General features: G+C 38.8%; 1 protein-coding gene across 5 annotated transcripts in view; it reads left to right on the top strand.

Annotated features, from left to right (window-relative positions):
- GRXCR1 (glutaredoxin and cysteine rich domain containing 1) overlaps positions 1-21976 on the top strand; it is a 360439-nt gene that overhangs the window by 20054 nt on the left and 318409 nt on the right. For 2 of the 5 annotated variants that reach the window (XR_002522023.2, XR_002522024.2), the window contains exon 3: positions 10999-11145. The exons of 2 other annotated variants lie outside the window; for them this stretch is intronic. The gene's annotated coding sequence lies outside the window, so the exon portion shown is untranslated. Of the gene's footprint in view, positions 1-10998; positions 12319-21976 lie in introns of those variants that run through there. One more of the 5 variants, XR_002522022.2, reaches the window with a different exon arrangement.

Genomic DNA, 21976 nt, shown 5'->3' with positions numbered 1-21976 from the left:
CTCTTTCATCTGCTGCATACTATCTCCCATTAAGGATCCCATCTCATGAGATTATAAGATAGAGTACTGTGTGGTCTAGCCTTATTAGAGGCAATGTTTCCAACCTCCAGACTCATGGCCCTGCAGAAATCAGGAACAACACTACAATTACAAAATCGCATAAGGCATAGTAATTGTCCCCATTACACTTTAATAAAAGTCTTTTCTACAGTGGGAAGAATGGAATGCTCATTAATAGGTCCTAGGATTTAGGACAGCCATTGAAAGGGGTTTTTATTTCCTTTGTAAAGTCTGACTGGGCTATGAGGCATGGTGAGAGTTTGAGGTAGAGGAATGAAAGCAGACCAGAAGCCGGCCAGAAAATAGCTAAAGATTAAACTTCACCAATGGGCATGTTTTCTTTTCGTCATCCTCTCTCTGTCAGTTGTCATTATTAGCTTTGCCCATTACTAAGAATTTTACAAAATATAACATATGTCATGCCTACTATAGACATTGAGCTCAGTGCTTTCATATGCATTATATTATTTAATGTTATTAATCAAATTATGCTATTTACACTGTATGGATTAGCAAACTGAGGCTCGACCTCAGTAATGTTAATACTAACCTTATGTAATTTGGTCAAGGACCTCAATCCATTCTAACTTGTCTTTCGGTGTCCAGAGCCCATGCTGTTTACAATCTGGTACGCTATTCTTCTGATAAACATCCAGGAAGGGTTGATGTCCCAAAATTCAAGTCAGAGTGCAGAGCAAGATGGAAAGTGCTCTGTATGGTGGCATGATAAGAGGGGTCCAAGCTGGAGCACATGGGGTTTAAGGTAAAGAGCTTTCTGGTTCACATTGTCCAGGACTAAGGAATTTGATTTCTCTGACCATCCCCGAGGCCATGCCCTGGGAGTAGGGCTAGAAGGGTCCCCAGGCTGAGGTTCAGGGCTGTACTTTTTGTGCAGCTGCGAACATAAATGAAAATTAGGAATCAGAGAAGAAACCTCTATGATTTATGCTAGATGCTCATGGAGGTACCACAGAGCGTAATTCACTCTGAACCTCCTACAACAGGCATTGATGTAACAGACTGATCACAGAGCTCATTCACTTCCGAATACACTGCCAGGTGCTCTCATGGGATTGGAACCTAGAGAGGGTTGAAAGTGCTGATGGAAATTCATCAACCTGGGCTATTGAGTGAGTCATAAGACACAGACTTCACTTACTCGCTGGAGAGGTATTTATATGCACCATTAACAGGGATTTTATGTTCTGTGGAATTACTTCTCTTTCTCAGTCCAAGTTTATTTTACATATATTGTAGAAATATTTGACAACTACTCCAAAAAAGAGACAGTGGTGGAGCCAAGTCAATGAAGCTTCCGTGTTGTATTCAGTTCCTGGCTAATGAGAGATTTATATGTGTTCAGTCTCAGGGCAGAGATGAGAATGGTGAGGATCTTCCAGCCAAAGAAAAACATGTTCAAGTAACAATATAATGGTGAAAGGGTATACTCAAGCTAATAAATGTCACTCTGAAAGGTAGTGAGCCAGCTTTATCTCTGTATTGCCACTGTCAGAGTGTGCACATTTTTGATCTGAATATTTATAGCAATAATTTAAAAAGTGTGATCCCCAGACCAACAGCATGAGAATCAATTGGATCAACTTGAAAATGCATTCTAAGGCCCCACACCAAACCTACTGAATTAGAAACTCTGGGGGTGGGGACGAGTCTTCCAGGAGACTGTGATGCAACAAAAGTTTGAGAAGCACTGATCTGCAGCATTACACCATTTAATTGTCAGAGCAGCTATATGAGCTAAGTATGATCATCTTTGTTTTACAGAAGAGAAATCCAAGAAATGTCAAATTAATGAAAAGTATCATGTTCAAGATCACACAGCTAGTAACTGGCAAAGTTGAGATTAAAATTCATCATTATAAGGCTCCAGAATCTATATACCATGCTACTTCCAGATGATTTTAACTATCAACTGCATTTAATTATTTAATCCATTTGAACATTTTCTCTAGAGATAATTATATCATATCCTATATTTGATAATATATGTTTATTTTGCTTTTCATCTAGCACTGAAATGATATAATATGCGTATGGGGGAGGCAATAACTCCACTTCCATTCTCTTAGGGTCCCAGTTGGACTGGAAGATTAAATTGACACAAGACAGATTAACAGGAAAAAAGCATATAAATTTATTTAACACAAGTTTTAGGTGGTACAGGAGCTCTCATAAAGAAGTGAAGACTCAGAGAAGCAGTTAGAGTCTATCACTTACATACTGAATTGGACAAAGGATAGCAAATTGTGGGATGTGGTATGGCAGAGGGGCTTGGGCTAGGGTAGTTAACTGGGTAGAGAAGTGACTAGGAAGGTAAGGGTTAATTTAACCAAGTTCGTTTGTAAAGATATCCCTGAGTCTCAACTTCCCATCCTTGATAAGAATAATGCTTTCCTTCTGGTATAGGGAGAACATTTCTCACATGGGAATTTTATTTCCTGCTTTTAAAAAGTAGAATGAAGGTCAGAGTGATCTTCTTCCATCTGCTGTTTTTTTTGTTTGTTTGTTTGTTTGTTTTGTTTTTAAAGTACCTTTAGTTGAAAATAGTCAACGTTGCGGGAAATCAGGGACCCCGAATGGAGGGACCGGCTGAAGCAGCGGCAGAAGAACGTAAATTGTGAAGATCTCCTTTGGAGAACTAATAAATAAATAAATAATAAATAAATAAATAAACTAATAAATAAATAAATTTATTAGTTCTCCAAAGGAACATCCCTGAGAAAGAGAATGCGCCCTGAAGGTAGGCCTATAGACAGCCCCCTTTTTTTTTTTTTAAATTTATTTATTATTATTATACTTTAAGTTGTAGGGTACATGTGCATAACGTGCAGGTTTGTTACATATGTATACTTGTGCCATGTTGGTGTGCTGCACCCATCAACTCGTCATTTACATCAGGTATAACTCCCAATGCCATCCCTCCCCCCTCCCCGCTCCCCATGATAGGCCCCGGTGTGTGATGTTCCCCTTCCTGAGTCCAAGTGATCTCATTGTTCAGTTCCCACCTATGAGTGAGAACATGCGGTGTTTGGTTTTCTGTTCTTGTGATAGTTTGCTAAGAATGATAGTTTCCAGCTGCATCCATGTCCCTACAAAGGACACAAACTCATCCTTTTTTATGGCTGCATAGTATTCCATGGTGTATATGTGCCACATTTTCTTAATCCAATCTGTCACTGATGGACATTTGGGTTGATTCCAAGTCTTTGCTATTGTGAATAGTGCTGCAATAAACATACGTGTGCATGTGTCTTTATAGCAGCATAATTTATAATCCTTTGGGTATATACCCAGTAATGGGGTGGCTGGGTCATATGGTACATCTAGTTCTAGATCCTTGAGGAATCGCCATACTGTTTTCCATAATGGTTGAACTAGTTTACAATCCCACCAACAGTGTAAAAGTGTTCCTATTTCTCCACATCCTCTCCAGCACCTGTTGTTTCCTGACTTTTTAACGATCGCCATTCTAACTAGTGTGAGATGGTATCTCATTGTGGTTTTGATTTGCATTTCTCTGATGGCCAGACAGCCCCTTTTAAGGCGTCCGGTCTTTTATGGTTGAAGCCGATGGGATGAAATAAGCCCTGGTGTCCTATAGTACTCCCAGGCTCATCAGGTGGACAAAAATTCCCACCTAATAAATTGTGGTCAGACAGGTTACCTGCTCTTAAACCCTGTTTCCTGATAAGATGTTATCAATGACAATGCGTGCCTGAAACTTCATTAGCAATTTTAATTTCTCCTCATTCAGTGGTCCTGTGATCTCTCCCTGCCTCCATTTGCCTTGTGATATTTTATTACCTTGTGAAGTGTGTGATCTCTGTGACCCACACCCTATTCGTGCACTCCCTCCCCTTTTGAAAATCGCTAATAAAAACTTGCTGGTTTTACGTCTGGGGGAACATCACGGATCCTGCCGACATGTGATGTCTCCCCCGGACGCCCAACTTTAAATTTCTCTCTCTTGTGCTCTTTCCCTTTATTTCTCAACCCAGCTGAAGACACTTAGGAAATAGAAAAGAACCCACGTTAAACATCGGGAGCGGATTCTCCCGATAGGTCAATATGCCAGAGCAGCATATCTTGGGGTGGCATGTTCATAACTCCTTCAGGAACCATCTTCAGCATGGAATGATCTGGAAAATCTTTCCAATCAACCATTTCCCTTCTATTTCCCTTCAGTTCTTTTTCTTCCATAATTTATTTTGAAAAAAATTTTAAAGCTACAAAAATTGAAAGAATAGTCTAATAAACACCATTAAATTTTTAACCTAGTTTCCAAATACCATTTTGTCACTTTTACTTTATTTCTCTCTGTGTATAGATAGGTGTATGTTTGTGTATTCCTCATGCACATTTTCCTGACCTATTTGAAAGTAAGCTGCAGATATTATAACAGTTCATTTCTAAATAACTCAGTATATGTCTCTAAGAACAAGAGCTTTCACTTACATAATCACAATATTATTAGTATGCCCAACAAGTTTAATGTTGATTCAACAATATAATCAAATATACAGTGCATATTCAAGTTTCCCCAATTATTGTTATTATTATTATTATTATTAAGACAGAGTCTTGCTCTTTCACATGGACTGGACTGCATTGGCGTGATCTCTGCTCACTGCAACCTCTGTATTGCTCAAGCAATTCTCCTGCTTCAGCTTCCCGAGTAGCTGGGATTATAGGTGGCCACTACTCGGCTCATTTTTGTATTTTTCATAGAGATGGGGTTTCACCATGTTGGCCAGGCTGGTTTAGAACTCCTGACCTCAAAAGATCCACTCACCTCGGCCTCCCAAAGTGTTGGGATTACAGGCATGAGCCGCCTCACCTGGCCAAGTTTCCCCAATTATTAAAGAGAAAGTCCCAAATATATATGTATATTTTAAACTCAAGATCTAATGAAAGTCATGCAACGTGTTTTACTGTTGAGGAATTTTAATCACCTCTGTTTGTCCACTTTCATGCCATTGACATGTTTTGGAGTGTGGGCTTGTTGTCTCATAGAATGTCCCACTTACCATTTGTGCACTCCTGTTGCATCTCATTAGGAGGCCCTTGATATCTGGGCCATTACTGATGATAAACAGTTGGTCATTCACTTATGTGATGTACAAGAGACCTTTGCAATAAAAGTACCCATTGTGCTTGTAAAATAAAAAGTAGTCTGTGAGATGATGCCTTGAGATCATAGGACTATATTGTTCTTCAAAAACTTTTCACTCAGTGGTGATTTTTCTAAATCTATTACTTCTATATTTATTATCTGGCATTTTTCTGTAAAGAGGACCCCTCATTGTTTTCTCCTTTTTCCCCTTCCTCCTTTATTTTTTGTATGTATGTATGCACATATGTGTTATCACCATTTACTTTGATTATTCTTAACATTATCTTTTTATTTAATGTATCAGGTTATGAAATCTATTACTGTTTTTGGAAGCAGAGATACATCACACATTTCGATGAATAATGTTCACTATATGACCACTGGAGTTAATGCCTAGATAGAAAAAATAGAGAAGATTAGATCATTTGTATGTCTAATGGATGGTTCAACCCTTCATTGTTCCAGTCTCTATCCTTTCTTACAACTTCTTTGAGGTTTTTTTTTTTTCTTGCTCTGTCTCCCAGGCTGGAGTGCAGTGACGTGATCTCAGCTCACTGCAACCTCTGCCTCCCAGGTTCAAACAATTCTCCTGCCTCAGCCTCCCAAATAGCTGGGATTACAGGCACCCACCACCATGCCCAGCTAATTTTTGTATTTTTAGTAGAGATGGGGTTTCAACATATTGGCCAGGCTGGTCTCGAACTCCTTACCTCAGATGATTTGCTTTCCTCGGCCTCTCAAAGTGCTGGGATTACAGGTGTAAGCCATCGTGCCCAGCTTCTTTGAAGTATTTTTGGGTGGCATATAGGAAAAAATGGCCAGAGACAATCTTTTATGTTTGAATTTTTTCAAATTCTTGTAATAGTAGCCTACTTTTAAAAGATCTGCTTAGAATTTGGGTCACAGACTTGATGTCTGGTGGATTTCTATATCTCTGTGAGTTTAGTCATCTTTCAGAAGTATTATATATATACAAGTGAGTATGGCATATATTATATCAATATGCTTTATATATATACACACATACATTTAACTTTTATGAGAAAAAATCTTTATACAGTCATGTGTCACTTAATGATGGGAGTACATCCTGAGAAATGCATCAGTGGGCCATTTCATCATTGTGCCAACATAAGAGAATATACTTCCACAAACCTAGGTGGTATCTCGTATTCTACAGATAGGCTATATTGATAGTATGGCCTATTGCTCCTAGGTTACAAACCTGCGCAGCATGTTACTGTACTGAATATTGTGGGCAATTGTCACATAATTGTAAGTATTTGTGTATCTAAACACATCTAACATAGAAAAGATACAGTAAAAAAATACAGTATAAAAATAAAACATGGTATGCCTCTATAGGGCACTCACCGCGAATGGAGCTTGCATGACTGGAAGCTGCTTTGGGTAAGTCAGAGAGTGAGCGGTGAGTAAATGTGAAGCCCTATGACTTCACTGTACACTGCTGTAGACTTTATAAACACTGTACACTTAGACTACACTTAATTTATTAAAAATATTTTTCTTTCTTCAATAATAAATTAGCCTTGGCTTACTGTAAACTTTTTCTATATGAACTTTTTAATTTTAAAAAATTTCTCACTCTTTTGTAGTGACACTTAGCTCAAAACACAAACATGTTGTACAGCTGTATAAAAATATTTTTTCTTTGTATCCTTATTCCACAAGCTTTTTTCTACTTTTAAAATTTCTAATTTGGCCGGGCGCGGTGGCTCAAGCCTGTAATCCCAGCACTTTGGGAGGCCGAGGCGGGCGGATCACGAGGTCAGGAGATCGAGACCATCCTGGCTAACATGGTGAAACCCCGTCTCTACTAAAAATACAAAAAACTAGCCGGGCGTGGTGGCGGGCGCCTGTAGTCCCAGCTACTCGGAGGCTGAGGCAGGAGAATGGCGTGAACCTGGGAGGCGGAGCTTGCAGTGAGCCGAGATCGCGCCACTGCACTCCAGCCTGGGTGACACAGCGCGAGACTCCGTCTCAAAAAAAAAAAAAAAAAAATTTCTAATTTTTAAAGTGTTTTTGTTAAAACCTAAGACACAAGCACGCACACTAGTTTAAACCTACATAGAGTCAGGATCCTCAGTATCAATGTCTTCCACCTCCATATCCTGTCACACTGGAAAGTCTCCAGCAGTTATAACCACATGGAGCCGCCATCTTCAATAACAATGCCTTCTTCCGGAAAACCTCCTGAAGGCTGTTTACAGTTAACTTTATGCAAATATAAATAGAAGGAATGTGCTCTAACAATGAAGATATAGGAACCAGTAACATAGTTGTGTATTATCATTATCATGTACATAATTTATTACATTTTGTAATAGTAATTACTATGTAATAATAATTGTATGTGCTAGACTTTTATACAACTAGCTGTGCAGTAGATTTGTTTACACCAGCATCACACAAGAATCATGTGTTGTGCTACAATGTTAGCAATGGCTGCAATGTCACTAGGCGATAGGAAATTCTCAGTTCGATTATAACCCACGTGGTCCGTCTTTGAAATGTTGTTTTGCGGTGCATGAATGTATTTTATGTGATAATATGAGTCACCATCAGGTTTTAATATTGTTAATATTATTTAATATTGCTACAGGGAAAATAAATAACTAAGATGCAAATGATCTGTGTTGTTTCTTGAATAAAAGTGAGAAAACAAATCACAACAATTGGAAGCAACTTTTAGAGTATGTGGAAAGTATAAACACAATGAATTGTGAGAAAGTAAATTTTGTGATACAGTGGACGAATTGGGATTAAAAGTAGTAAATTACTATTTTTATAAAAATGCCATTTAAAAATTGTAAGAAAAAGTCACTTCATGATCATTTAGACTTGCTCTTGTGAATTAATAATGTATGTATTTAAAAAGCATGTGTAGGAAACCAAGAAAAACTGGGAAAAGTAATTTAGGATTATTTATAAAGTAGAAATTAAGAAAAATTAGACAGGCTGAGTGTAACAGTTTTCCAGCTGTGCCCCTTCTGGTTTTCTTGAAAGTTGTGGCTTCTTAGTGCTGGGAAAACCCAGAAAAAGCCCAAATCTGTGGTTGAGTTAGTGGTTTGGATATTAGAAGTGTATCTGCAAAACTTCAGAACAAATCTGTTACTTTAAATTAAGCTCCTAAGAATTTATTTCTTCAAATTTTTCATCATTCTTCCTTTAAGAGTGTATATCTGGGGGGTACATTGTCCCATGCAGCTCACTTAGGTGGAGAAAATTTTTCAGAGTTTGAATTTTTCAGAATTTGAGGCAAACCATCTTGATGTTTCAGGTGCAAACAGTGTCACCGTGAACCACTGGACAAATGTACCCTGCACGCTGGCTCCTAGCCAAGAAGAAAATGGGGCCAAACAGATTGCCAAGCCATGTACTGTGAGCAGATGCTTCAAAAGGACCAAGAGGCTTCCGCCCAGAGGGCCTTTCTATAATTTATGCAAAGAACACAAATGGGCTGTTAACCCTAGCCAAATTTACAACATCGATGCAATTTGGAGATATTCTCCATTAAGTGTTATTCCCACATGACTCAGGAACAGAGGTGGTGAGTGGCAGGTGAAGGCTATACTCCTCCATTAAAATGACAGGTACTGGCAGGGCGCAGTGGCTCACACCTGTAATCCCAGCACTTTGGGAGGCTGAGGCAAGTGGATCACCTGAGGTCAGGGAGTTTAAGAGCAGCCTGGTCAACATGGTGAAACCCTGTCTGTACTAAAAATACAAAAATTGGCTGGGCGTGGTGACACATACCTGTAATCCCAGCTACTTGGGAGCCTGAAGCAGGAGAATCGCTTGAACCTGGGAGGCTGAAGTTGCAGTGAGCCAAGATTGAACCATTGCACTCCAGCCTGGGTGACAGAGTGAGACACCATCAAAAAAAAAAGAAAAAAAAAAGACAGGAAGTGATTATTGATGATCACTTTTTATTTTCCCTGGTCCCTCCAGAAGAGGAAACTGGTCTTACAAAGCTTTTTCCAGTGAAAAACAGTACTTATGTTTAAAGAAATATTTCTAGTATTCAAATTGAGTGACACATTATTAATGGAATCTTAGTTTGGGGGATTTCTACTTTGAGTTTTACTTCCTATGATACTGGAATTTCAAAAGAGAGGCACTTAAAATATCCTTTATGGTAGGTTTTTAACTACCTAAGAATTTTTTATTCTTTATTTTTACTCTCTGTAATCATATTAGGACAGCTTAAAATAATCAATTGCTTTTGAAAGAAAATATTTACCAAAAAAGGTTAAGGAACTGAAAAAGGAACAACAGTAACAAACCTTAAAGAAGTGTTTATTGCTATTTTCTTTTTCTCTTTCTGTTGCTGGCTATCTGATCTTTCCTAATATAGCTGATTCTCACTGTTACTTCTAATTTTTTTCTGAGAGCTTTTGAAAACTACTCTCTTTGAAAGAAAGCAAGGCAAAGCAACAGTTTAGTCTGTTTCTTTATCAGACTTCAATATTAAAATATTAGAAGTACTTTTGGAAAATTTCTTAACAAATCTTCTGTTACTTAAATAAAGCTCCCAGAAATTTATTTCTTCAACTTTTCACCTATTATTCCATTAAAATGTGTATATCTGGGGAATACATTGTCCCCAAGATATTAATTAATTAAGCAATGTAAGCATTAATTAAGCAATTTTACATTGGTTTTTATTACAGTTACTGTTCTGGTCAGAATGATTGCCAATGATAGCAACCTCTAACAAATACTGCACTGAAGTTAATTGTCTTTACATCCCGGAAGGGGAAAACTGGGAAATGATGGTGATTCTTTGAAAATAGTCATTCAATGTTTTTTGAGATACGCCTGTTGAGCTACCTTTTTCCTTGTATACATGTGAGTAACAATATTTCTAGGTATAGATCATTTATAGCTAACCAAGTTCCCACAGTCTCTGCAAACCTTTGTACTTTTCTCTTCTCTTTCTTTTCTTTTCTTTTTGAGGCGGAGTTTTGTTCTTGTTGTCCAGGCTGGAGTGCAGTGGCACAATCTCAGCTCACCACAACCTCTGCCTGCCAGGTTCAGGCAATTCTCCTGCCCCAGCCTCCTGAGTAGCTGGGATTACAGGCATACGCCACCACACCTGGCTATTTTTTTTTCTTTTTTTTCAGTAGAAATGGTGTTTCACCATGTTGGTCAGGCTGGCCTCAAACTCCCAACTGCATGTGATCCGCCCACCTCAACCTCCCAAAGTGCTGGGATTACACGCACGCACCACCGTGCCTGGGCACCTTTGTAGTTTTCAATAGCTGTGCCTGTTCCACTCCCTCCCCAATCCACTGCCCCTCTACCTCCAAAGGCCTCCTTACCATGCCAGATAGGCCAGATGATTGCTTGCATCGTATTGACTCTTAACTTGCTACCCTGGAGATACTGCCTACATTCTACCCTTGTTTGTAGTTTTCAGTGTGATCATATACCTGAGGCAAGTGTGTTGGGGTAACTAAGAGTAACCTTTTTCAAATTGGTTTATAATCAAGCAAATTTCTCACTGGAACTCAAAGAGAGGGAGACAAGCTCCTTCTTTTCTCACACCTCCAGCTGGGGTATATTTTTTCTGGTTATGAAGAAATATTCAATACTTTTAAATCTTGGCCAATTGCCAGATTCGTGATGCCACTGTGAAGGTTTACAACGGATTTTTGAAGGTAGCTATATTTAAGACTTTGCTGTTATAACATTGTAGGCTGTTAATTCTCCAATGCCCACTATAAAATAACAAAGTGGCGATTTCAAAATAACAAAGTGGCGATTTCGTTGCTTTCTTACAGAGTCAGCAGAGAGCGTACAACTGAGGAGCTTTCATAAATCATAAATCACAGGATTTACAATTTGGTGAAATACAAGAGGAGATAAACAACAAAGTGAGGTTTTTGAGATATTGGGAATGTTGCTGACCTGTAATACTGTTTCCCATTGTGAGTGAATTCCTTTCATTATGTACCTATTTTTTCATAGTAGTAGATATTATACTGCCTATATTCCCTTCTGATAATTTTGGGAACATAGAACAGTAAGATTTTAATATTTGTAACATTTAGCACCTGAGGGCAAGTGACAGCCCCAAAGCAAGAGTGGCTTAGAGAGGACAGACATTTATTTGTCAATTAACAGGAGGCAGAAGTAGATAGTTTAGTAAAGAGACACCACAATCGGGAGGGACTCAGGTTCATCCTACCAGGTCTTTTTGCCACCCTAACATGGCTTCCAACTCGAACTCCAAGATAGCTGCTCCAGATGGACATCTCACATCTGCACCCCCAGCAGGAAGGAGGAAGGGTCTGACCTTTCCTTTAAGGGGGAACACTTCCTGGAGCTGGTACTCAACACTTGTACTTAGATCCGACTGGCCAGAATTTAGTCATATGGCCATGTGTCGCTATAAGGAAGACTAAAATGTAAATTTTATTTTGGACAACCATATGCCCAGCTAAAAATTAGTGGTTCCATTACCAAAGAAGTAGGAGAGGATGAATATTGGGACACAATTAGCCGTCTCCGCAATAACCTTTTAATAGTTTGCTCTAGATACTATAGAGGCTAGGTTTTTCCATTTTGTTTTGTTTCTTATTGATTTTCTTAAAGAATAATACTAGATATTTATATATAAACAATACTTTTTTTCTGTCATATTTGTGACTAATAAATTTCAATGCTACTTTTTAAAGTCTTTTATATTCAGTCAATGTTTATTAAAAGAGATATATAAAATGCTTATATGTTGTCAAATTTACTAATCATAAACATTGGGATTTTTTCTCATTGCTTTTAAGTGTACAAAATGTTTTCCATCCTGAGATCCAGAGATTGGATCAATAACTGCCTTCATTTTCTTCTACTTTATTTTTTTTTTAACTTAATTAGGTGTATGGTATGTGGAAAGGCTCTAAATCCATAATTATTTTCTAAATACCCACTCTAAATCTCTGTTATTTATTAAATAATCTTTTTCTTTTGCATTGATTTGTAGTGTCTTATTCATTATATAATTACACAAACAAAAAAATATATATATTTTTAAGTTACCCTGTTTCATTGGTGCTAGAAATGTTTTTGTAGCAGAATATTTGCTTGTGATGAGAAATTTTGTTGAAAAGTATTTGGATAGCCTCCAGGCACAGTTATTATCACTTATTACCTAGAGATAAAAGCATTTCTCTCTTTTTTAAAAAGTGAATCTAGAAAATGCTTCTCCACATGAAGGTCCTGTAAGCACTTCAAACTCAGTATGTCTAAAAGAAACCCATTATTTTGTAGCCTCATTACAACTCTCCTCCTGTAATATTACCCAGTACTGTTAATGGTGTAGCTTTCATCCAGTCTCCCTAGCTACAAACCTCAGCATCACTTTCCTTCTGCATTTCTTCTGCTATTCCACTGTGTTTGCTAATCTGTCCTGCAATGTTACCAGAATCAGTTTTTTTTTTTTTTTGAAGACAGAGTTTCGCTGTTGTCACCCAGGCTGGAGTGCAGTGGCACGATCTCGGCTCACTGCAACCTCCGCCTCCTGGGTTCAAGTGATTCTCCTGCCTTAGCCTCCCGAGTAGCTGGGGTTACATGTGGCTGCCATCACACCCGGCTATTTTTTGTATTTTTTAGTAGAGATGGGGTTTCGCCATGTTGGCCAGGCTGGCCTCAAACTCCTGACCTCATGTGATCTGCCCGCCTTGGCCTCTCAAAGTGCTGGGATTACAGGCTTGAGCTACCGTGACCGGCCCAGAATCAGTTTTCTCTGTTTGTTGCCACTGCCTCTACTCTCAGGGTTGCACCTTCTCTCCCCTGGATGCTGAGAACAGCTCCAGCCTCTTACCTGTCCATCCTCTGCATAGGTATCAGTTATCTCCCTAAATTACAGATTCAAATACATTACTTCTTCTGCTCTTAATCCTTGGGTGGCTTCCCATCATCTTTGGAATAGAGTCATTAACATGATATCCAAAGCTGACCACAAGGTACGTCTACAGTAAACTTTCTTTTCCCCACTCTTCATTACTGGCTGCCCATGAAGCCTGTGTTCTGTCACCCAGGTAAATGGCTCACCTTTACTTTAGAATATTTACACATCCTTTCCCTTGAGCTGTTTAGCTCATAAACACCTTTCCCTCTGTTTACATAACCCACACTTTAAGTCCCAGATCAAATATCTTTGGCTCTTGAAAGCTCCCTTTATCCATTCAGTCAAACTTAATTGCCGGGTGCTCTATGCTCCTATTGAATTTGTGCACACATTTATCATAGCCCAGATTACCTTCTAAATTATTTAAGTTGCAGTGTATCTGGTGAGACAGTACTTTTTAAGAGGACTAAAGTGGCCATCAATCTTTGTAGAAGCAGAATATTACCTTTTTTGCAGATTTTTGTTTTTAAAAAATTCTGGGGAATAACCTAAATATTTTCTCCTAGTTGTACAACTGCAAGGTGAAATTGCTCCTGCAGTGTGAGGCATATGTAACCCCTGTCCCTCTAGTACCCCTCAACATTCAGAAATAATCCTTGGTGAAGAGGTAGCTATGTTTGCAGAGAGGCCAAAGAATATCCTGAGGAGATATGTGGAGATGCCATCCCTTTCTTTAAGAGATTTAAAGGTAGAATTTTCTGATAGGTGGAGAAGGTCCTGCTGTGGTTCCCAGTCACAAAAGCTGTGAAGGACGGAAGGGGAGCTTGCTTTGAGAAGTGAAGACCTGACTAACGACCCAGACTCGTTACCACAGTCCCTATTTGTGGAGGTCAATTGTTTGTGATAGAGCTTGAGTGTGGGCTAGAAACTTCTCTAATCTGACATCCTGTCATGGTGGGTTTGTGAGTGCAGACTAAAGGACATGAGACTTTGGGAGCCCAAGAACGAATTATCACTGCAGCCTCTTCAAGAACCTGACTCAGCAAGGATGACTTAGCTACCAAAAGCAAGGACGCATTTTCGATAGTGACACCAGGTGGTAGCAACAAAAATAATGAAAATTATAAATAAAGGCTCACAGTGCCCTGATCAAACTCTCTAATTTTGTCTTGTGAACTACAAACAGTCTCCATGAACTGAATAAAAGCCTCTCTTCCCAAGATTCCTGTTGCAGAAAGAGCTTAGATAACTCAGAAATGGGGTAATTCAATTGTTAAAAGTCTGACCATATTGGTACTCCAAGCTGGTTAAGCAGGTTTTCCAGGTTACACTTAGTTGTCTCCCCAGTGACCCTGTGAATGTCTGCAATGTGGGGAATAATCTTTATATCTCTCTGGTGATGAGAACGGTGATTTGAACATCGTAAATATTTGAATTGAATTGTTTCTAGCCCATGTTTATTTTAATGTTTATAACTACCGTCATAAAACATGTAACATTTAAACGTTTTTTATAAAAACGTATTTTCCATTTGCAAACATGCCTGTAGCAGGTATGAGCCACTTCAAATAAAACATGAAGCAGGGCTATCTCTGCTCTTTGGGGTCTCAAGTTGCAGTTACTACTGTATATTATCATCAGCAATATAATAAACTTCTTAGATATACAGTGTCATTACATTTTTGAGAAAGGTATTTTGCCTACTTAGGTTGGAGTGTAGAAAATTTCCTCACAAAGTCAGCCCCCAGTTCTCTAGTTGCAAGTTTTTCAAATTTGCTTGGTCTTGCTCTCTTGTGTAGAAATTGATTACCATTCCTTGCAACTTAAAATATCATTTTTCTTGTTTAGAGAGGAGATTTCTAAGTGTGCCCTACTATTGGAGAATGTTTATGCTGACCACCTATAATTTAGAATACATAAATCTGCTCCGGGGAACTTGTGCTGGCTCAGCATTTTCCTCCTAGTTCGTCAAAGAGCCTTTTGTGCCCGCTGTACATGGTCTGTATTGTTAGTTTCTTTTCTCTATTGTTGGCTGTTTACATGAAAGGAGATTCAGTGGATTGTTTGAGTTTGACTTTTCATACCCTCTGTGAAACCACGTGCTCTATATTCCAGTGGGAAATATAATATGCAGTGGTTTCACTGAAATTTGCAAGAATTTTTATTAAAGGACATACAGAGGTATTTCTGTAGGAAGCCAGTGTTGATCTATCTACTATTCTACATCTGTACATTTATATTGTATGTATGTATGTATGAGTATATGAATTTATGTATCCATCTCTATCAAACCAAGTATCTAGTGGCGTGCTAATAAATGTTTAACCATAGGATTTCCAGACGGAAAAAAGCTCTAGTTATAAACTTTGTCAATTTCTGTAGCATAGTTTCTTCCATCGTGGCTCATTTCAAGCTACCAGTATGTCAGCACTGAACACAGAGTTGGGAAGTGATGCGCTGCAGAATACTCTATATGGTATTTTCACCATGTAAGTGTTACATAGACACAAAAGACGTAAGTCCCAGAGCACAGATAAAAGTAAATAGTAAAATAACTAGAAAGCAATCAGTTTTGAGTATTGATAATCTTTGAGTGGAGTGCAGTGGTACCATCCTGGCTCACTGCAACCTCCGCCTCCTGGGTTCAAGTGATTCTTCTGTCTCAGCCTTCCAACTAGCTGGGATTACAGGTGCACACCACCAGGCCCGGCTAATTTTTGTATTTTTAGTAGAGATAGCGTTTGGCCATGTTGGCCAGGCTGGTCTCGAACTCCTGACCTCAGGTGATCCTCCTGCCTCTGCCTCCCAAAGTGCTGAGATTATAGGCATGAACCACTACTCCCAGCCATAATTGAGTTTTTAATAATGGCCATGTTTAAGAACCACTTGTAAAATTCCTGAAAATTTAGCAGTTGGCTTCTTCAAGCTGGGATAAACTGGCTCCCATACAACACTGTATTAATCTATATACTTCTATCCACTTCCTTCCCTTTTCTAAGAAGAATGGGCTCCTGTGGATGGGGAGATCTTTGTTTAACCTCATGTGTAGATAACCTGGTATGGGGAAAGAAGTAGGACTAATTTGCTGAGTGAAATAAAGGACAAAACTTTTGTGTGTGGGCAGTTGAATACTAAGATTTTAGGAAGCTGGAGGCAAGAGTTAGCTTGCTCTATGATAGAAGGATGGAAAAGAATGTTCCTTCCTCTTTATGAAAACCACGGGGAATATTTATATACTTTATTTATTTTATGCAAAGTTGAACTATTCAAATTTGGAATAGTATGACATAAAAATATTACTAACTTTTTTTGTAATAGAAAGTTTAGAATATTATAATATACCTTTACATTTATTTCTATGGGATAATGATCTTTCCAGTTTCCTGAGTAGAATGATTGGTGTTTTCAGAAATGCATCAATCACATAAAACACTGTAGTTTCCCCTCAGGTACTTGATACAAATCCCTGTTTTCATTTCTTATACGAAATGTTTAGTAAAATCTACATTGCTTAGTAGTGTCTTTAGTGGGAATGGATTCTGTTTGAGAGGAAAATAATGTAGATTTCCAAATCATAGTTGAAGTGACCGAGACTATATGCTGGATTATAAGAGGTATTTGAAAACAATGTTACCTAAGACTGGAAATTAAATTACATTAGATGAAGTACCAAATCATCTATTAAAAACCTAAATTTAGGCGGCATAGCATGGTGCTTCAGAGCACAGATCCTATAGCCCAACTATTGGAGCTTGATTACAGATTCTATCACTTATTATCTGTGTGACTTTGGGAAAATTATATAACATCTTCAGTTTTATTGCCTGTAAAACAGGAATTTTAATAATACATATTGCATTGTTTTGAAGATTAAATGAGTTATATTTAAGGCACTTAGAACAATTCCTGGCACATTGTAATCTCTAAGGTGAGCTATTGTTTCTAACTGATCTAATAATTTAGGAATAGGATTAATTAAGATATTATATATTTAAATATTAGATATGGTGGTTTTCTGAGGGGTTCTAATGAAGAACTTTTTCCCTGTTTGAATTCTGAATGAATTAAGATATAAGAAACAAGAGTGATACAGATGGGGGAATAAAAATATTTCCTTTATTACTGACAATGCTGATAAAGCACAACATGCTTGTGTCTGTATGCAAATAGGCTTCTTAATCCAGAAATTTAAAATTAGGCAGACATACTGACCCTGGAAACCTACGAGCATCCTCTGGAGGGCCAGACTCTTTCCATATGGCCAAGAGCAGAGCACAGCACACATTGACTGAAAGTGGACTGACTTCCAAAAGAAAGGGAAAGGAGGAGGCTGGGCTCTGCATGCCTGGCTACTCCTCCATACTTATCAACCAAGTTAACTTACTGCTCTGTAAGTGGGTAAGTGGAGACAGGACAGAGAAGAGCCGGGATTATTTCATAATGGAGCTCTTTCCACCAGGTAAGGAATAGAAGGAAAGGAAAAGCCTTCCCCTCTGTACCATTTTTTAGCCATTAACACAGAAACTAATTTTAGAGTTTTTAACAGAGGGCGTTTTATTTGGCTCCTCAGATCATGAAAGAGCTAAGAAATTCAATTGTTGATACTCTCCTGAAACAAAGAAGTTCCATTGGGGATGCCCTCCTTAAACAAAGGGAGAAGATGGTACTACTAGAGCCCAAGGGCTGGAGTCACCCAGCAGGAGCTGGAACCATGGTGGGCCTGTGCAGCAGAAGCTCCAGCCACTTAAACACTTCCTGAGGCAGGAGGAGAAACACCCTGGCTTCTCCTTCCTCCAGCCCTCCAATCTCTCTCCAGTGCCTCCCACTGGCTCACTTTAGATGACAGCCAACTAATAGGAAATCCTGGAAAATAGCCTGCAGGGCCAGCACCACTGCTATACAAAGCAGAAAGGGAGAGGGTGAGTGATAGATCTCCAGGCAAACAGGGCCAGGACCTGTGGGTGTGTGGGTACATGTGCATGTGTGTGCATATGTGTGTACATACACACATCTTCTATTTCACACTACTCTGCTTTGAACACTTTGCACTGTGTAGATCAAAATATCTTTTCAGATAGTACAATTTTAGTATTGCTTAGAGACATAGGTTTATGGAAGCAAATTGAAGAAAGTTGAAAATCGATATACAATTTGGTCCATTCTAAAAATTCTGGTCAACATACTCTGCAATAGTCCTAAGATTATAGGTTTCCAGACTATTTCCTGATAGTATCAGATTATTGCCTAAATTTTCTATTTTTTGTTGTCCTTTTAAAGATAGACTCAAGTAAAATTTTATACTTGGAATTCAACTTGATACAAGTCAAACAATATAGACACTCTACCTATTCAACTCCTATACATCAGATAATGGGCACCTTCTAGTTTTGGTTCCTACATGAAGTCTTCCCAGAGCACTGTAGCCCTCAGGGAGGTCTTCATCGTTAAATTTAATGCACTTAATTTTGTGATATTGCTTTGTAGAGTTATGTGTTTTATTTGTCTAATCCTGTGCCTCATTCTTCTTAAGAATTGGCACTGTGTCTTAAACTGTCACAAACTCTCCAAGAAGTTCATTGGTTAAAGCCAAATTGTATGGGTCTAGTTTAAAAGTCCACTATTATACCATTGCTTAACAAAGTTTTCTTAAAAGCATTTTATTTTTAGGCTTATTTAGTGCTCATAGGTCATTTTTCCATGTTGTGAACCAAAACAATGAAAGAAATGGAAGCACTGGGTTGGATTTGTTCTCCAGAGAATTATGAACCAGTGGGCCAGAGCTGCTTTTTGTCAAGGTCTAATACGAGAATGAGTCTCTAGTAGAGAGGTAAAGAGTCAGATGACCTGAAATTGTTACCGGTAGAAGGTATCCAGGTTCTTGGCATCTTGAACAAAGAATTGGACTAAATTCACAAACAAAGCACGAAGAGCCAAAGCAGGGATTTATTGAGAATGAAAGTACACTCCACAGTGTGGCAGTGGGCTCAACGTAGGGGCTCAAGAGCCCCATTACAGAATTTTTGGGAGTTTAAATACGCTCTAGAGGATTCCATTGGTTACTTGGGATATGCCCTATGTAAATGAGGAGGATAAAGTAAAGTGACAACATAATTTACTATGGAGAGGATATTTCCTGTCATAGCTGAAGTATGAATGGGCCTCATGTTCACTGTCTCCAGACCCTGTTTGCCTGCCTCAAAATGAGATCTTGGTCTAAAGTAAAATGAGCTACTTATGTAACCTCTTACACAGAAAGTTGAGATAATAGTGATACCTTCCTCATTTAGTGTGAAATAACCCATGCTTTTTGCTTAAAACAATGACTAGTCCTTGGGATTAGCTGTTACGATTCCGTATGCCGTTCTTTTTATTTGCTTATTTATTTATTTGTTTGTTTGTTTATTTATTTATTCTCGAGACATGGTCTATGCTCTGTTGCCCAGGCTGGAGTGCAGTGGTGTGATCATAGCTCAGTGTAACCTTGAAGTCCTGGGTTTAAATGTCAAAGACATCGTAACCAGCGTGATTCCATCCTGAATAAAGGCTGGATGAAGCCAAACCTGCTGGGTTACATTCCTAGGGTGTTGAACACTCTTGATCACAAGATGTTTATAGTTGAGGGAACGAGTTAATGATGTTAACTATATAAATAAAGATCCAGAACTCCTTATAGAAACAAGGAGTATTCTTAGTTTAAGGATAGTAACATAGAAAAGCATCAATACTGATAGCCTGTCACAAGTTCATCACAAGCTTTTGTGATAAAGTATACTGTCCTTAAAATCTATATAAAAAGACATCATATTTGAAATGGGTATTTTCCTCCTCTTGCTTTCTGAGGATGCCTGACTCTCTAATTGAGCAGTGTGTAAAAGACTATCTTAAATTTTCTCTACTCTGCAACTTGCCCTGAATTCTTTCTCACGTGAGAGCCAAGAACTGGCTCTTGGGGTCTGAGACAAAGCCCTTTTTCTCATGATACAAGCAATCCTCCTGTGTCAGTCTCCCAAGTAGCTGGGATTACAGGCTCATGCCACCACACTCAGCTAATGCCTGTTGTTTTTAGAAGTTAATTTTTAGACAACAATCTCAGAAATATAAAACATTGAGTTCCTACTTAATGCAGAACAATATCTCATGTGCTTATCTGCAGAGCTGCATCAAGAGAACAGAGAAGCCAAACAGCTGCCCAAGGTGCCAGGCTCTAAGGGATGGTGAAACATCATTGGAACTGTAGCAAGAGAGAGATGTGATTATTGGAATTCCTTGTGGGAGTATTGTATTTTAATGAAAGGGGTGCCTTAATGAAGCACCCGGGTTGGGAAAGGTGCTCAAGTAATAATAGATGATTGTGAAGTCACCTTCTCAGGAAAGAGTCCTGTAACTGTAAGGATTCTGCTTTGTGAATGCAGATGTGGGCTAGTTTATGGTAATGGTGAAAAGGTGGAGAGCTCCTATCAGTGGTCTTTCTCCACTCCTTCCCCAAGCACCACCAAGCTCCAGAGTTCACTGAACTATCAAATGGTATTTGCCTAGCATGCTGCACCAATTCATTAGGTTACCTGGTGTATATGAGTCATGCCATGGATTAGTAAATTGAGGGAGATATTGGGGGAACCTACCCCTGATAATTCTTTGTGGATTCTTTTCTATTTCCCTAAGTATCAGCCGGTCTGAGAAATAAAGGGAAAGAGTACAAAAGAGAGAAATTTTAAAGCTGGGTGTTCAGGGGAGACATCATATATCGGCAGGTTCCATGATGCTCCCCCAGCCGCAAAACTAGTAAGATTTTATTAGTGATTTTCAAAAGGGGAGGGAGTGTGTGAATAGGGTGTTGGTCACAGAGATCACATGTTTCATGAGGTAATAAAATATCACAAGGCAAATGGAGGCAGGGTGAGATCACAGGACCGGGGCGAAATTAAGATTGCTAATGAAGTTTTGGGCACACACTGTCATTGATAACATCTTATCAGGAGACAGCATTTGAGAGCAGACAACCGGTCTGACCAAAATTTATTAGGCGGGAATTTCCTCATCCTAATAAGCCCGGGAGTGCTACGGGAGACCAGGGCTTATTTCATCCCTTATCTACAACCATAAAAGACAGACGTTCCCAAAGCGGCCATTTTAGAGACCTCCCCTTGGGAATGCAGTCCCTTTCTTAGGGATGTTCCTTGCTGAGAAAAAGAATTCAGCGATATTTCTCCTATTTGCTTTTGAAAGAAGAGAAATATGGCTCTGTTCCACCCAGCTCTCAGGCAGCCAGACCTAATGGTTATCTCCCTTATTCCCTGAACACCACTGTTATCCCATTCTTTTTTCAAGGTGCCCAGATTTCATATTGTTTAAACAATTTGTGCAGTTAACACAATCATCACAGGGTCCTGAAGCAACATTCATCCTCAGCTTATGAAGATGACGGGATTAAGAGATTAAAGTAAAGACAGGCATAGGAAATCACAAGAGTATTGATTGGGGAAGTGACAAGTGCCCATGAAATTTTCACAATTTATGTTCAGAGATTGCAGTAAAGACAGGCGTAAGGAATTATAAAAGTATTAGTTTGGGGAACTAATAAATGTCCATGAAATCTTCACAATTTATATTTTTCCACCATGGCTTCAGTTGGTCCCTCCGTTCTGGGTCCCTGACTTCCCGCCACAGGGAACTTGTAATTTGTATCAGTCAGGGACCAAGTGATTTGAACAGAGAGAATTTAATATAAAAGTTAACTAAGTATAAAGTTATTAACTAAATAACTGAAAAGGTCAAAAGACAATTAAGGAATCCTTGAGGCAGTAATTACAAGAAGTTAGGGCTCAGGGAAGATAAGGAAGAGGCTGGAATTACTAAAATAATTTAGAGTTCTAGAAGACACACCCTGAGGAGCTGAAACTCAGACCTCTGAG

This window comes from Papio anubis, chromosome 3 (assembly GCF_008728515.1).
Source record: "Papio anubis isolate 15944 chromosome 3, Panubis1.0, whole genome shotgun sequence".
Taxonomy (NCBI): Eukaryota; Metazoa; Chordata; class Mammalia; order Primates; family Cercopithecidae; genus Papio; species Papio anubis.
This window is presented reverse-complemented; position numbering and strand designations above follow the sequence as displayed.